Source organism: Protopterus annectens, chromosome 2.part0 (genome assembly GCF_019279795.1).
Source record: "Protopterus annectens isolate FY-2018-M chromosome 2.part0, PAN1.0, whole genome shotgun sequence".
NCBI lineage: Eukaryota > Metazoa > Chordata > Ceratodontiformes > Protopteridae > Protopterus > Protopterus annectens.
The window spans coordinates 1,578,836,332-1,578,853,076 of NC_056728.1; positions in this window are offsets into that span (position 1 = coordinate 1,578,836,332).

The window sequence follows — 16,745 nt, forward strand, 5'->3', positions numbered from 1 at the left end:
AAACATCATTAATATTCATGTTACATCTCCAAACAATTAGCTTATAATTTGAACAGAAAAGACAAACCCTAGCAGCAGCCTCCATTAGAACCGCAAAATGTGTCTCCTGCTAATATGTTGTATACTACAAACGCTGCAAAACCTTTTCCTAAAATATATATTCTGCTGATTTGTTTATCTTTTTCTCTTTTGAAATGAGGCACAGAAAATTTTCAGAAATGCTCTGATAACACACATGCCTCTCTCTTATTACTGAAACACCAGTAATAAATCATTGTGATGCCTCTCTAGGTCTTTGCTATTGTGACAAACATAAAAGCAAAAGGGCTTAGCTGACAAAGTCTATTATTGGCAGTAGGGTTTCATGATGTAAGTAATTAGTGTAACAGTTTGTTTTCAAAAGCTTTTAAAAGAAACATATTGCAGAGATGCATATACAAGAATCTATAGTTTTTAAAACGTGTGTACTACATAAGTGTGATGTGTTTCCATTTGTGTATGGTTTCTTCCTTTGTCATTATGACAGTCTGGAAGTACAGCACAGTATATGCTGGTTGGTTCTCTGATTGTTCGTGCTTCTTTACAAATTAGTATTGTGTGTGTGTTTACATGTAGCAAATGAGTCAGTATTAAATAATGACCTGCATTGCTGTCATTCCTTTTTGTTAGTATATTGAATGTCATTCGAGTTTATCACCCAAATACTTACAGCCCTGACCTCTCGCTTGTTGCAGGTGACCAGATTTATTTTCTTTGCTCTTGTGCCCCCATCTATACATAATTTTATATTATACCATGACCCCCCCAAGACGTGCACGCTGATTGGCCAGCATGCACATTGTAAATCGAGTTATACTAATGGAAAAAGGTCCGGTCACCCGGACTTTTTTCCATTAGTATAACTCTACTTTTAAAACACTGTCTTGCTATGTTAAATGGGTTTAACATAGCGAGACAGCTTTAAAATAAGCAACAGAGATCTCCGTTGCTTATTTTAAAGCTGTCTCGCTATGCTAAACCCATTTAACTTAGCGAGACAGGTTTTAAAAAAAAAGCAACGGAGAAAGCAAGATCTCTGTTCCTTTTTTTACTGTTTCGCTATGTTAAATGGGTTTAACATAGCGAGACAGTTTTAAAATAAGCAACGGACATCTCCATTGCTTATTTTAAAACTATCTCGCTATGTTAAACCCATTTAACATAGCAAAAACAGTAAAAAAAAAGCAACAGAGATCTTGCTTTCTCGTTTTTTGCTACAACTCTGATGTACTGCGCAGACGCGGTACATCAGAACTGCCGCGGATGCCAGACATCTGCGGAAGGGCAGTAAACAGGCATTATACTATGCCATTATTTAAGAAAAGTAATAGTTTCTTTTCTTAAATAATGTCATGGTATAATAGGAATAACCCACTTCTGGGTGTGGGTAATGCTGTATTTACCCACGGTTGGCTTTGTTTGGTCCCTCGGGCTTCACCCTCGGGACCAAACCACGCCAACCGTGGGTAAATCCAGCATTACCCACACCCAGGCGTGGGTTATTGCTATATGATCTCCCTCCGTAGAAGGGTCAAGTAATAACAAAGACTACTCCAATACATTTCAGTCTGCATGTCACAAATTTGTCATTCTTTCACCCGTGGATTGCATCATTACTAGTCTGTATGCGACAGTCAAATGATCTATCCTTCCTCATTTTCACAGGTCGTTGACAGGTCGTTGACTAGGGCTTTTTATTTATTTTCATTTATTAAACAGGTAGGTAGAATGGTCCTAACAACTTTTTCTGCAATGACTTGGGCAGAAAGGCAAGATAATATACATATAATAAGAGGGTGTATACATGTGCATAATGCATTTTTAATAAAGTAGCATTTGTAGTTTGTCCTATCTCAAAATAAGCACAATATTAAGTAATGTGTAGGAATGTCTTTGCTGTTTGTGTGCAGCTGGATTATTTAGGGTCTATGTAACTAAAGTGATGTAAATACTGATCCCATTGCACTCCCAGGTGTTTAGTTTGGACCGTAGTCACCTTTGCATTTGCTCTCCTCAGCTTCTATAGAAGGTCAGGCAAGTGGAACATCTTTCTTATGTTGTCCAGCACATTTGGAAGTATTTATCAGACTCCATATTTGTGGGGAGCCATAGTCCACATTGGGACTTCTCCCAGGCCTAAGGGTGTATACTAATTGTCACAGTCACCAGATCACTTCCAAAGCTGACCAAAACAACCTTCCTGTGTTGGAAAAAAGATGAATAGAATGATTTATCACATTACATATCCCATTTGCTAAATTCTGTTACTTGCTTTGTACATAAAGCCATAGGGGGCCCAGCTACAATCAGTAGAGAATGGAAAGTGGCAGTAGAGAGCATACTTCTAGTGCTTTCTGAAATAGTTACATAAATGACAGTCATTCACATGATAGTGTTATTTTATGTTCACGTGACTACTGTAGTGGGATAAACTACAGGTGTAGATATCCATATAATTTTCTAAAATAGGCCTGGGAAGGGCAAATGCATGTACACAAAAACACCAAAGGTCATTAGATTGAAGGACAACCCTGACAAAGTATGCCCTGGATCTAGAGTAGATTACAAACCAATAATGTTTTCCATAGGTGTGCAAAAATGATAAAACAGCTGCAGATTAGGGCCGGTATTCATAATCCCTGGCTTCGTATTTTCATAGCGGTAATCCGCAAAGAGCGCCTCTGCATCCTTATGTAAATAAGGTTATTCAAGTTGACTATGGAAATGCAGAGGTATTTTAGTAAACAACCTTCCCTTGGCAAAAGCATATTGTGGTTAAGGCATAAGCTTTTAGGGAGAGTTATTACAATGATAAGGGGTATGTTACATTTTTGTATTACTACAATTTAAAGAAGTAAATGTAAAAAAGCCCTTATTTGCATACAAAATACATAAAGGACCCCAAGCTTATACCACTAAGCATCAGTTTCCCAGAAGAATATGGGAGTCAGATGGCAAATCAGTTAGCTGAGTGCTTGTGCATACATAGACTAGTGAAGGGATTGTTGGGGGAAATTATTCATTTTGTTGTCAGTGAAGTACTTGAACATACATGGACAAACTACTGAAGAGATCATTTAGGGAAATTATTCATTTGAATGTCAGTGAAGTGCTTGTGCATACATGGGCAAAGTTTCTGAAAGGATTGTTCAGGAAAATTATTCACTTTAGTGTCATCTGAGTGCTTTAGTGTTTGTGCATGCATGGTTAAACTACTGAAGGGATCAGTGGGGAAATTGCTATCACACAGTGCTTGTGCATACATGGTTAACCTTACGAAAGATTGCTGGGGAAATTGTCATTTAAGTGTTTGAGCATTACATGGTTAAACTATTGAAGGAATCGGTGGGGAAATGGTATCATTTTAGTGCTTCTGTATATTTTAACAAACTACTGAAGGGATCACTGGGAGCAAGTTCATGGATTCCAAAGTAGGTATCAGAGGTGAAGCAAAGCTTTTAACAATGGATGTGTGTACAACATGGCTAATGGACTACAAATTCCAAGGACACTTCATTAGCATACATCGCTTTACACTATTACTCATTTACATCTCATTATACGTAAGGCATTGCACATTCGCACAAATAGCCCCTATGAGTCACTCCTTAGCTATGCTGATTCAAACATATCATGGATACCCCAACCACTTTTCTACAACAACTATAAACGCTGCCCTAGATGTCAGCTATATGCCCATTCCTGACACCAGCACTGAAGGCAGGTGGCCTCTAATGAAATGTCTTCCTCAGGATTAGAAAAAAGGCACTGGGCTTCCTTTTAACTAAAAATGCCATTAGCTAGTCAATTAAGCAAAGTTTCTTTTGCTGCTGGTTTAACTTTCATGGTAGCCTATCAAAAACCATTTCCCTGAAAAGTGACTGGATCACAAGAAAATTAACTACTTTATTTTTGTAACTCTACCTTTTCTGTAAGTGGCCAACATGCATTTCATTCCCTTGTAAATCTAGATTTAATATAATCAAACTGTGTGGTACTTCTGGGGCAAGAACCTTCTATATGAATGCATATCATCAAGCACTTGTCCAGCATACAGCTGATAGACTCCAGCTGGTTTGCTTTCCAAGTCAAGAGTGAGTTGGACAAAAAAAAAAAAAAAACGCCTAGATCTACAATGAAATTCATCAGTCATGAGGAAGACTATAGCTGTTTATAACTGTTACTCCATTATAGAGCAAGTTTCTGTCTTTATTCTGAGTAACTTAAAGATAGACTAGAAGCCAAATAAACATGTCTAAGGGAAACTCTTTGGCTTCCTTTATGATGAAGTTAGATTGTTCTGGAAGTTGACTGCACCTTAGCTGCTGTTAAGTACTACCTAATTTATTAAATGGGATTACATGCTATTGAATGTACAGGGATTTGCAACACTGAAGCTTGCAATCCTGTTATATGGATTGAATGGCCCTTTCCTAACAGGCTTCTTTAAAATTGTTGTAAACTATGGAAAAAGGGTTGGCTCTACACGTGTTACTTTTGATTCTGGTATACTGAATATAGCATATCTTTAAGAAGTCAAATATGTGGGTATGTGATCATGTGAAAAGGTGGGCCTTGGGACCAAGCAGCATATCTGTCTCATGGATTATGTATTTGTAAGGCGTAATGCTTATACTTTGTTCTAAGTGAGGAGAAAAGTAATAGCTGGGCATTGTTGAAAGCTAAATTCCAGCATGCTGCAAGTCAAAGATGTTTCTACCCATACTAAGACATTCATTTTTTACCAGAACCCAAGATATACAAAAAAACTATTGATGCCTACATGAAGGAACTGAGGCATAAACTAAATGATAATGACTATGTGACAGACTGATCAAAGACAGAATTATATATGGCATAATAAATGACTACACAAGAGGTAGCTTTTTAAGAGAATTAGATCAGAAACTTTTAATAGCCATAAATGTGTATTATGTTTGTAAATCTTGAAATGTGCATTTAAATTCATTAACTAATGGCAGAGAAGTGTAAGACTGATAATGAATTAGAAAATAAGGGAAAAGTCGTAATAACTAAAAAATAATAAAACAGAAAATCTAATGGCCACAATTACGGTCTAGCTCACTTAAAATGGTGACTAATGTCAAATGGTAATTTGTGTCTTGAATACTAAAATGCAAATAGCAGTCTTTTAAGTAAATGTATAGACTTTACAACTATTTCTTTTAATACTATTAAAGTCATGGTTGTTTACTCCTTGCTTCCTTTAGAAGCTGCATTCTGTCCTCTTGGAACAGAACTGCCTAAGCATTCTGGAGCTTGTTTTAAAAGGAAAAACAGATTCTACTTTAGCAAAAAAACACTCCTGGGTGTGGGTAATGCTAGATTTACCCACGGTTGGTGTGGTTTGGTCACAAAGGCAAAGCCCGAGTGGCCAAACAAAGACAACCGTGGGTAAATCCAGCATTACCCACACCCAGAAGTGGGTTATTGCTATTATACAATGGCATTATTTAAGAAAGAAAATACTTACTTTTCTTTAATAATGGCATTGTATAATGCCTCCGTGCTGCCCTTCCGCAGCTATCTGGTATTCTGCGGCAGTTCTGATGTACTGCGCATGTGTACGCTTACGCAATACATCAGAGCTGTGGGTGGAAGCAACGGAGAAAGCAAGATCTCCATTGCTTTTTACAAAGTGTCTCGCTATGTTAAAAGAGTTTAACATAACGAGACAGCTTTAAAAAAAGCAACGGAGAAAGGAAGATCTCCGTTATTTTTTTTAAAGCTGTCTCGCTATGTTAAACTCTTTTAACATAGCAAGACAGTTTCTAAAAAGCAACAGAGATCTTGCGTTCTCCATTGCTGTAAAAAAAAAAATAAGACTTGTACTAATGGAAAAAGTCCGGGCGACCTTTTCCATTAGTATAAGTCTGATTTACAACATGCACGCTGACCAATCAGCGTGCACGGTTTGGAATATTAATGGGGGGTCGTTGTATAATTGTGTTTGAACTGTCTGTCTTGCCACTGACAGGTGTGCTTCATCATAGTCCCTGCTATCCTTTTTCATTCTATTTACCTATGGCTATTATTTGGACTTTGACATGCCTAACTACCAGTAGAAGCTACATCAAGATGCTTGGATTATAGACTTGTTGGAAGTTATTCATATTCTTGGTATTCGGTTATCAAATATGTAATTGGAAATAACATCTAGAAATACACATAGAGCTTTTCTTTGATCAATCTGTCCATATGGAACCTTTGCTTTTCCTGATCCTTGTGCAGCTGCAGTATTGATTTGCAGGTGAGACCAGACCTTTACAAAATAAATAAATAATTTCTTCATTTGACAAAAGATTGTAGTTGATGTTTTTCTAGTGAAAGGTATCTTCATAGCATGCATGCCTTCTACTATTTCAAGAGGGAGAATAGGCATCAGCTATTACAATGTAATGCAGGCTGGCTTATTAAAAGAGTGATTAGTAGCTGAGGTTTTGGTATCAGGTTAACAGTTTGATTGGCAGAAGCATACTGTGAATACAGGTAAAGGATACCCTTAATAAAGAGGTAGCAGCTGTCCTGGGTTATATTATGACTGTGTATATCTGGATGAATGCATAGTTTGGCTAGTCTTAGTTACAGTCACTAGAGTATCACTAGAAGACACTGGGATTAGACTTATGTGGGTAATATCCTGGAAAGTAAGTGATTATAGTCCTGCATTGGAGATGATAGTGTACAGCTTATTTAGGTGTGATAGGTATTGGTTATAGCCCGAGGCATTTGTGTGCATTTCCATAAGCCCTTAAGGCCAGTCACCATTTAGCATACAAACTTGGACACAGATTTGAGCTCCTTAGCTCCTGTGCTCATCACAACTAATAACAAAAGAGCAGCAGAAAACCACATACAGTGCATTTTCCATGTCTGAAAACATAGAAAGAGATAGAAAAAGGTGAAATATCAAGTGTATGTGTAAACATATTGGCCATTATGTAAGAATGTATTTTGACAGGAAAAAAGTGTTAAATACAAAATAGTTTATTTATTTATTTTTTGTTTGATTTATTTATTTTATGTTTTGTTCCCTGGGGTAGTCCCACTAAGTCATTGCCCTTTCTTCAGGGGAGACTAAACGTTTTATTCCTACTGACTACAAGCATTTGGCCAGGACACTGAGAAAACTCCCCTACTTGCTTATTCTTGTGTTGTAAAAAGAGTGCGGCACTGAAACAGAGAGCTGGATGATTCATTTGAGATGAGTAAAGACACTTGACAATATTCATGTGCTATCACTGGAAAATAGTACTTTAAGCACACAGCAACTGATTGTCGAGGACAAACCTTCCCCTTCCCCTGCACCCACAGAGGAGAATGACAAGCTGCAGGACATTACACAAGATTTAATTCATACTGCACAGAATTGTGTGTAAGCTGTGGTGCTTGTCACAGTTTGGATCATGTCTGACCACTGTCTAATTTGCACAGATATTTCACACTCTTGACAAGCACCACTAAGAGTTTTTTTGGACTGCAGTACATCGGTATCCTGGTGTATTTATAATAAGCACCACTAAGAGGTCTGAGAACTGCATGTTTCCACTTCCTCTCAGACAATGGAAATCATATCAAATACCTGTGAGTGGTAAGTTTTGCTGACTTAGTGAGGAGAAACTTGGCACTGATGGCAAAGTGCAGGGCACTATTCTTTGGTTTTGGATCAGTGAAGTTTTCTGTTATATATTAGATGACCGAGGTTGGAGACCCCCATGAAGACCTACTTATTCTGGGACAAAGTTTTACAGACTTTGGGTGCACTAATTTCTTTCATTACAGCCTTGCCACATTTAAAGTCAAACTCAGTGTATGATGCGAGTCCAAAAACTGAGGACTCTTTGCAGTATATATTTACTAATTATGAAAAACATAAATCACTGGTACCATGGTCACATTTTTCCTTATATGATTACATTTAAATTGATTAAAATGTAAAATATGGTCACAGAACACTTTTTCTAATGGTGCAAACTATACTTCAGGTTGTACTATATTACTGCTCTTTATACAATCCTTTATACATGTACATGTAGTACATTGGATATCCATGATGATTTCACAAGAAATAATACTACTAGCTGATGTGAATGTCAGTTAACTATAAACTGTAGAACCAAACAAATCACAGCACGACACAGCAACTGAAAAGTACATGCCATTACATGTGTTTTAAAACTGAAGAATTTTATAGGGTAGAATATGTTTTACACATGAATTTTTATTGAATGTAAACATTATGTATTTGTTTCAAACATAATCATTTTATGTAATTGTGTATATATATATATATATATATATATATATATATATATATATATGGGTCTACCTGACAACGCCGAAAGCTGATAACGCCGACGATGAGAAGACCGACACCAGAAGATCGAAAACTGGGATGACCAACGGATGAAAACCCCGACGCTGAGAACACCGACATGTGAAAAGGCTGTGTAAGTATGAGGTAGTGACGGACATTAGGGTTAGGGTGCGAGTAAGGTAAGTGTGCGATATTGACGGACTCTAGGGATAGGGGTGGGTTAAGTGAGTTAGGGTTAGGGCGCGGGTCAGGTCAGTGTGCGATAGTGACAGTCTTTAGGGTTAGGGGCGGGTTAAGTGAGTTAGGGTTAGGGCGCGGGTTAGGTGAGTGTGTGATAGTGACAGTCTTTAGGGTTAGGGGCGGGTTAAGTGAGTTAGGGTTAGGGCGCGGGTTAGGTGAGTGTGCGATAGTGACGGATCTTAGGGTTAGGGTTTGGGTTAAGGTTGTAGATAGTTGTGTATGTAAGGTTTAGTGTGGGTTTGTAAGGATTTTGGTGTGCTTGTATTGTGTGTGTGCTTTATGGACAGGGGATTTGTTTTGTTTGTTGATTGTCGGGATTGTGGTGTGTCGGGCATGTGAGGTTTTGTGTTTGTGAACTTTCGGTTATGTGGTGTCAGTGATTTCGTTGTCGGTGTTGTAGTGCATTGGTGTTGTCAGGTAGATCCATATATATATATATATATATATATATATATATATATATATATATATATATATATGTATCGTTCCCTTGTTGGTTACTAATTAATTAATTGATCAATTGTTTAAATTAATTGTTATTTAAAGGCTGGGTGGGGATGTATCTATTGTTCTGAGGAAGTCCTTTGAAGGGGGAAGAAAGCGCTAAACTGTCATTAAAGTTTGTACTCTTCAGTTGCTGTGTCGTACTGTGCTTTGTTTGGTGAATCTCAGTTAGTTGGCCATAAACCCTAACTCCTCTACATCTAGGGTGGACTTATTTGGATTCCCATAACTAATTAATAGCCCCACACAATATAGCAAGACTTCAAATTCCCTATTAGACTGGATCCTAGTATCAGATCCTAGCAAATACACAACCTCAGGCACAATGTCTGACTGTCTCAGTGATCATCTTCCAATCTATACAACCAAACACCTCGTACATCCACTTAAACAACATGTTTATAAAACAGCACACAACCTTTCCAAGGTTAACTCATAAATGTTCATTACTAACCTATCATTTATTAACTGGAACTTCCTAAAAATCCTCCCCTTAGATGATGCTGTAAATGAATTCAGTGCAACTTTCCTGAATATCCTAAATAGCCATGCACCTATTAGAAGGAAGAGACTAAAATCAAATAATGCAAATTGGCTATCCAAAAAGAATAGAATGCTCATGCAGGATAGAGAAAAAACATGGAAAGAATGGCAAAAATATAAACCACCTCAATATCCTGAAAATGAATACAAGAAACTATACTATAATAACTTTTAGAATAGTAAACATAACCCTAAAAATTATGGACAGCCATTAAAGAAATCTTGCATCCCAGTAAGATTCCCTTCTCCTATAACTCGTTACTTGAAACTGCAATACAATTTAACTCTTAAGTTATAGATATTATAACATCAGTAACTAACATCCACTTTTACCTTCAAACCTGTGACCATATCCTATATAAAACTACTCTTAAACATCCTCAAACCATGCTCTGCTTTAGCAGATGGACTCCCAAATGAGTACCTTAAAAAAGCAGCCGATAGCATTGCCTACCCTGTCTCAATTCTTATAAATAGGTCAATCCAGAAGTCCAACTTTCTCTCTCTCTCTATCTCTCTCTCTCTCTCTCTCTCTCTCTCTCTAGAAAAATACACATTTTTCCTCTGCACAAAGGAGGAAATTCAGCAGACATTACTAACTTAAGACCTATAGCAATCTTATCCCCCCTCTCCAAAACACTTGAAAAATGTATTCAAAAGCAATTGCTAAACTATCTCCTGCAGGAAGAACTCTTATCCCCCCCCCCCCACACACACACACGCACACACAGCTTCCATCCTTTCCATAGTACAAACACTGCCCTTCTAACCTATATAGATACTGTCAATAAAGTTAGTGATAATGGCAAACTAGTCTCCTCCTTATTCCTAGACTTGTTTAAAGCCTTCGACACAGTTTGTCACAGCCAACTTCTACATCAAATGTCCTCATTAGGTCTTCCTCAGCGTACCCTTCAGTGGTTCAAAAGCTACCTGTCCAACAGGTATCAGTCAGTAAAATGGCACTCCACCCTCTCTCCGTACCTCCCAGTCAACACCGGTGTACTACTCCCCTCCTCTTTAACATTCTCACCAACACCCTCCACACATCCACACAACAGGCCTCCATAATACAGTATGCAGATGACTCTGCACTCATTTATATATCTGATAACATGGCACATCTCCAAAACATTACTCAGGAAGCTTTAACAGTGACTGCAACATGCCTTTGTAACTCACAACTCATGCTGAATCCTAAAAAAAAAAAAAAAAAAAAAAAAAAAAAAAAAATACTTTATTCCCAAGTCCTTCTCCCATGGGAAAACAAAACTTAAAAGTCCTCTCTCTTGACAATGCAACCACTGATGTCACTTCTCATAGCAAATTATTATGGATGATAGTGAATGATAATCTTAAATTTGACCCTTATATACAAAATTGCTTATGAAAAACTCATCAAAAACTAGGGATGATTTATATAGCCAAAAACGTTCTCACTGATGCAACTAAAGCTACGCTCATCACCACTCATCTCCTCTACACACTTCTTTATGGTGTGCCCATTTGTACTAACCTTCAGGTATCATAAAAATCAAAACTTGAACAATGCTATAACAAAGTTGCTAAATTTTCAGCAAACACCCCTTTCAGAACCCACCACCCTATAGCACTAAAATGCCTAAATTGGTTAGAACTACTACATCAACTGACATATACACAGCTTCTTACCACCTATAAAATGATCCCGCATCCATCTGCCTGTGCAGCACCAAATAAAATTCTACACAACTATGTTTTTAGTCTATCATTATAATCTAGTGACCAAAAACTTCTGCTTGTCCACAAACCTATCAGTTCTGATGGGCATTGTCTGTACTTATAGCATGTTGTTAAGGCCTGAAACTCCTTATCTGTATCCATCAGATCAGTACCCTGCCTCCCATTCTTCAAAACCATTTTTTAATGACTTCCTAACCAAAAGCTGGCTCTCTTCTTGCTCAACACTAGGATAAACTATATTCTAAATGTAAACAAATATTGTTCATACCTTACATTTCCTTACTCTCCCTTCTTCACTCGCTTCCTTACTTCTATTAATTTCTTTCCATTGACTTTCTGTCTAAAATATATCATAGGCCTGCTTTTCTCTCACTTCATATTGCAGTCCCTGTTTGTATTATACTAACTTACCTTTAATTTCTCTATAGACTGGCTAAAATTTCTCTAACTATGAAATCATTGTATACCTCATACCATGCTTTTCGGCCCCAAAACTTGGACAGAACCACAAAAGGAGGGGGAGTATCAATATTCGTCAAAGATACCCACACTTCCAGGTTGGTGGCACAGCACGAAGCATCAGAGACTATCCATGTGCAACTAACAGTGGGTAAAACTGCCTTCCAGTTTATAGCCTGCTACAGACCACCCTCCCAAACCCAGGAACCCCACTCGGCCTTCCTGAGAACACTGGAAAATATGAAGGTCTCTCCAAACACCATTATATTGGGCGACTTCAACTACCCAAACATAGACTGGGAGCATTACTCTATCTCCAACACCCTAGCCCAAAGGTTCCTAGAATTTATAAACTCAAATGCTATGGAACAACTTGTTACCACTCCCACAAGAGGGGAAAACATACTGGACCTGATCATCACCAACATGGGGACTCTATGCTCCAGACCAGAAGTGTATCCCTCACTGGTAAGATCAGACCATAAACTAATCTCACTGGATATTCACATCCTGACTCCACCCCCTGCCCTGAAAACCACAGGAAAAACTTCTCTAAAGCAAATTTCACACTCCTCAAAACCAAGGTGGAATCCTTCAAAGCCCCCAGGCCTGTGGAAAATACAGCACAGACTGCAGAATCCTTTATAAACGCATTCTGTGAATACCTTCAGGAGTGCATGGATCATGCAATTCCAAATAAAACCAAGACCCAATCCTCCAAAGGCAGACGTCCTGTCTGGTGGACCCCAGCCATAAACAAACTATAAAATAGAAGTAGGAAGCTACTACATGATAGAGCAAAATCCCAAAAAGGGAAGGCATCTCTGATCAGTATTAGTAAAAAACTATGGGCACTCATAAAATCGTCTAAGGCCAGCTTCGAGAGAAAAATTGCACAGGACACTAAGGATAATCACAAGGCTTTCTTTAGTTATGTTAGAAACCTGGGTGGAAATTCCCAGATATGCTCAGAATTAGTCCAAAATGACAAAAAATACACCGAACCCACAGACATTGCCAACATCCTAGCTGACAGGTTCAGTGCAAACTCCCCCCCCTCACCACCAAAAGGGCAAATATCTATCCCAGCAGAGTGCTGCCCCCCTGACATCTTAGATGCTCAGGTAAGAGCTGCCCTCTCCAAAGCAAAAAACACAGCATCAATGGGACCAGACGGTGTTCCGGGCTGCATCCTACATGAACTCCAAGAAGAGCTAAACCCAAACATAAAACTACTGTTCAATCTCAGCCTTACTACAGGATATGTACCCAAAGAGTGGCGTACAGCAACAGTGGTCCCTCTCCACAAAGGTGGTACCTCAACGGATCTTGGAAACTATCGCCCCATAAGTCTGACTAGCTTGGTCTGCAAAGCTATGGAAAGGATCATCATGGACCTCATAAATAAAGATATTGGGGACCTACAGACACTGGATCCTACCCAGTTCGGCTTTGTTAAGGGCAGATCCTGCCTCTTAAACCTGGTTGATTTCTTTGAAACAGTCACCAAGGCCATTAACGAGCGGAAGGTGGTCCACACAGCCTACCTGGACCTCGCAAAAACCTTCGATACAATACCCCACTCGGGCATTATAGATAAGCTCACCAGCTTAAATATAAACCCCTATGTCACTAGATGGGTTGCAAACTGGCTCAAGGAAAGAACCCACATGGTTAGAATTGCTGGAGCCATGTCAGACTCCAAACCAGTTACAAGTGGCGTCCCACAAGGCTCAGTTCTGGGACCTCTCTTGTTCGGTATATATTTCTTGGAGGTACAGGCCAACACGGAAGGACTGTGGCTGACCAAGTTTGCAGATGACTGCAAACTGGGTGCCATAATCGACTCTCCAGCCGACACAAGCATCCTCCAAAAGGGCCTCATAGAAACAGACAACTGGTGCCAGAGCCATGGTCTCAAGCTAAACGCCAAAAAGTGTATAGTCATCCCCTTTGGCAAAACAAAGTGCCCACAAATTACCACATAGGTGGTAATCCATTAAGTACAGAAGAAGTAATTAGGGACCTGGGGACCCAAGTTGATAGCAATCTCTCATTTGACAACCACATGGCCAAAGTGGTTAGAAAAACATTTTATATAGCCCACCTAATCATGAAGGGATTCACATCTAGATCAGGGGAGGTCATCGTGCCTCTTTACTCATCCCTCATCAGGCCCATAATTGAGTACAATGCCACTTTTGGGATGTACCTTACCAGACACCTGCAGCAACTGGAAAGACCCCAAAAATACCTCACCAAGAGGATCAAAGGGCTCAAACAGAGGCCATATGCTGCCCAGTTAAAGAAACTCCAGCTCTGCTCAGTGGCATACCGCCTGCTCAAAGGCAATCTGTGCCTGACGTATAAAGCCATATCCAACCCGGAATTAATGGACATGCTGCACCTCAGAAAATCCAAATCCCATTGAGCTATGCAGTCGAGAGACTTGAACCTCAGCTCTGAAATAAATAGGACATGCTGGAGTGACAGATTCATAACCCAGAGGTTCCCTTCACTCTGGAATAAAATCCCAGTCCAGGTTAGGCAGAGTCCCTCACTGACTCTCTTCAAGAGGAATCTTGATGAGTGGATGGGAGATCGTAGGTTTACCCCGGGTATCACTTCTGTGTCACTGTTAGACAGAGGCACAGTATACTAACCTTGAAAAAGGGCATAGCAAAATTAATTTAAAATGGGTGGCGAAAGCCAAACACACTCTGGCTAGGCTTATAAATGCCCTAGGGCAGATAGCCTAGTATGAACCTATGAACCTATGAACCTATATAACTGGTATATATTCTTAATCAATATTTTCATATTATGTCTAATTTGGTATAATTATTTAACCTGTATTTGTTTTTTGTATTATTTTTTAAAGACTGTAAACTTATTATTCTTAAAATGTTTTGTAATACTTTGGAGATTTTCTCCCAGGACTTCTACTGAAATTGGGCTCCTACCCAGTTGGATTTTCCCGTTACTCAAATGTCAGTAAATAAATAATAAATTATACAACCGTTAAAACAGGTAGTGGACAGACTGGGTTCTGCTCTGGGATAAGGATTAACTGAAATGAATGTTAAACATGACCATCTGTTACATTTACAAATCAGATTTTTGTGGATTCTAGTAGTTGTGCATTGAAATATGGAGCGCTACACAGAGAATTTTGTGTGTGTATGTGCGTGCAGGAGAGAGAGAGAGAGAGAGAGAGAGAGAGAGAGAGACAGAGACCTTCACAGTTGGAAAATAGCCTATCACATCCTTGTGCTATGTTACTTCTCTGTTCCTGCTGCTTCCATGCATCCATGTGTGTTCATTGCAATCCTGACTTACCTGTCTTAATGTGGTCTCCTGTAATAAGGAAACTGAGCTTTATATCATGCTATTATATGTCTCAAACAATGGCAATATTTAGAGATAATTTAAGCTCCAGAGTACATTGCATGTATATAGTGATACTGTCCAAGCCACTCCAAATAAGCCTTGCTGTTCATCACACTTATCACTTGGGTAATAATATTGCACAGTAATAATTGGACACCCTTTAATAAGGGCCTTATTAGTAGCTGATATTAGTGGTTGGTGGCAAGTGGTACTAATGTATATTCTGAGCAGAAGGGGCATAGCTGGAGAACCTGTGCCAGCCTTCCCCAGGAGTGGCTGTGTGTTTGTATATAACTCATATCTCAAAGTGTGTGTGTCAGCTACTTGGGCAGGGACATGAAGCACTGGTTGGACAGAGAGGGTGCTGAAGGTTTTAGCTTGACCACTAGGCTGAGATCTGGACCCTATAGCTGTGCCAGTGGGGTATCTTATTGGGGATCTGGAGAGAAAGGGAGAACCCAGCCCCAGACTGACTGTGATCTATGTGTGCTCTTAAGGGAAATTGTACTTTAATGTGTGTGTATTTGTTATCCTTCCCAATGTGGACACCCCTCACTGGTGTCAGTGGTGGAGAGTGAGGCTCCTTGATTGCTGGGCCAGTGCACAGACATTACACTCCCCATAACCTGCTTGTTGCCAAATCTTCCATATCACCAGCTGTCCTTCTTTTTATCTCTGCCCTTCTCCTTTTGCCCCTTTTGTGTCCATTCCACACTTTTCTCTGTTTGCACTTTTTAATATTTGTTTGGCTGACTCTTCTTTTTTAATTACTTACAAGATTAAAAAGGAAAATGAATTATCTAAAAACATGAAATGTGCATTAAGAAGATTTTAGGAATAACATTCCTAAATGAAAAATATTTTTATAATTCATGGATAAAGTGCTGGATTGTTTATAAAGTAAAGATTTAGAAAGACTAATTACAAGCAGAGAAGACTTGTGACATAAACAAAACACAGAGTATACACAAATTAAACAGTCTTATGGAAAAATGTTGAAATAAAAGGAGAAAGAATGTTTCAAGAAAGAAAGAAAATTAAATTAAAAGAATATTGAGAAAATTAAGGACATGTTTAAGGAGAGGAGGCATTTCCTGAAAGGAAGAAAAAAGGAAATAATCCTGTTATGGACAAAAACGAGAAACTGAATAATAACAGAAAATAAAAGGAATACTTAATAAGGAGCAAAATATGGCTCAGGGAGAGAATTTAATTATGGTATTGGTAACAAATTATGGTAAGAAGATGTATAAAGAAAATAATGAGAACTATAGAAAAGATAGCTGGATGAAAGATAAATATGAAACAAAAGTTGGAGTTGGAAGCAAGAATTACTGTGGAAGAATTCAAAGTTCTAAGCCTGGCAGATGAAAAGTCACCTCTGGGACAAACTTAGTTAAATTATAGGGTTGTATTCAGAAATAAATACTGGAAAGCATTTAGCAAAATAGCACAGTGAGTGGCAGTGCACAGGTTGGGACTGATTCAGAAATATTGGTAGCATTGTCAC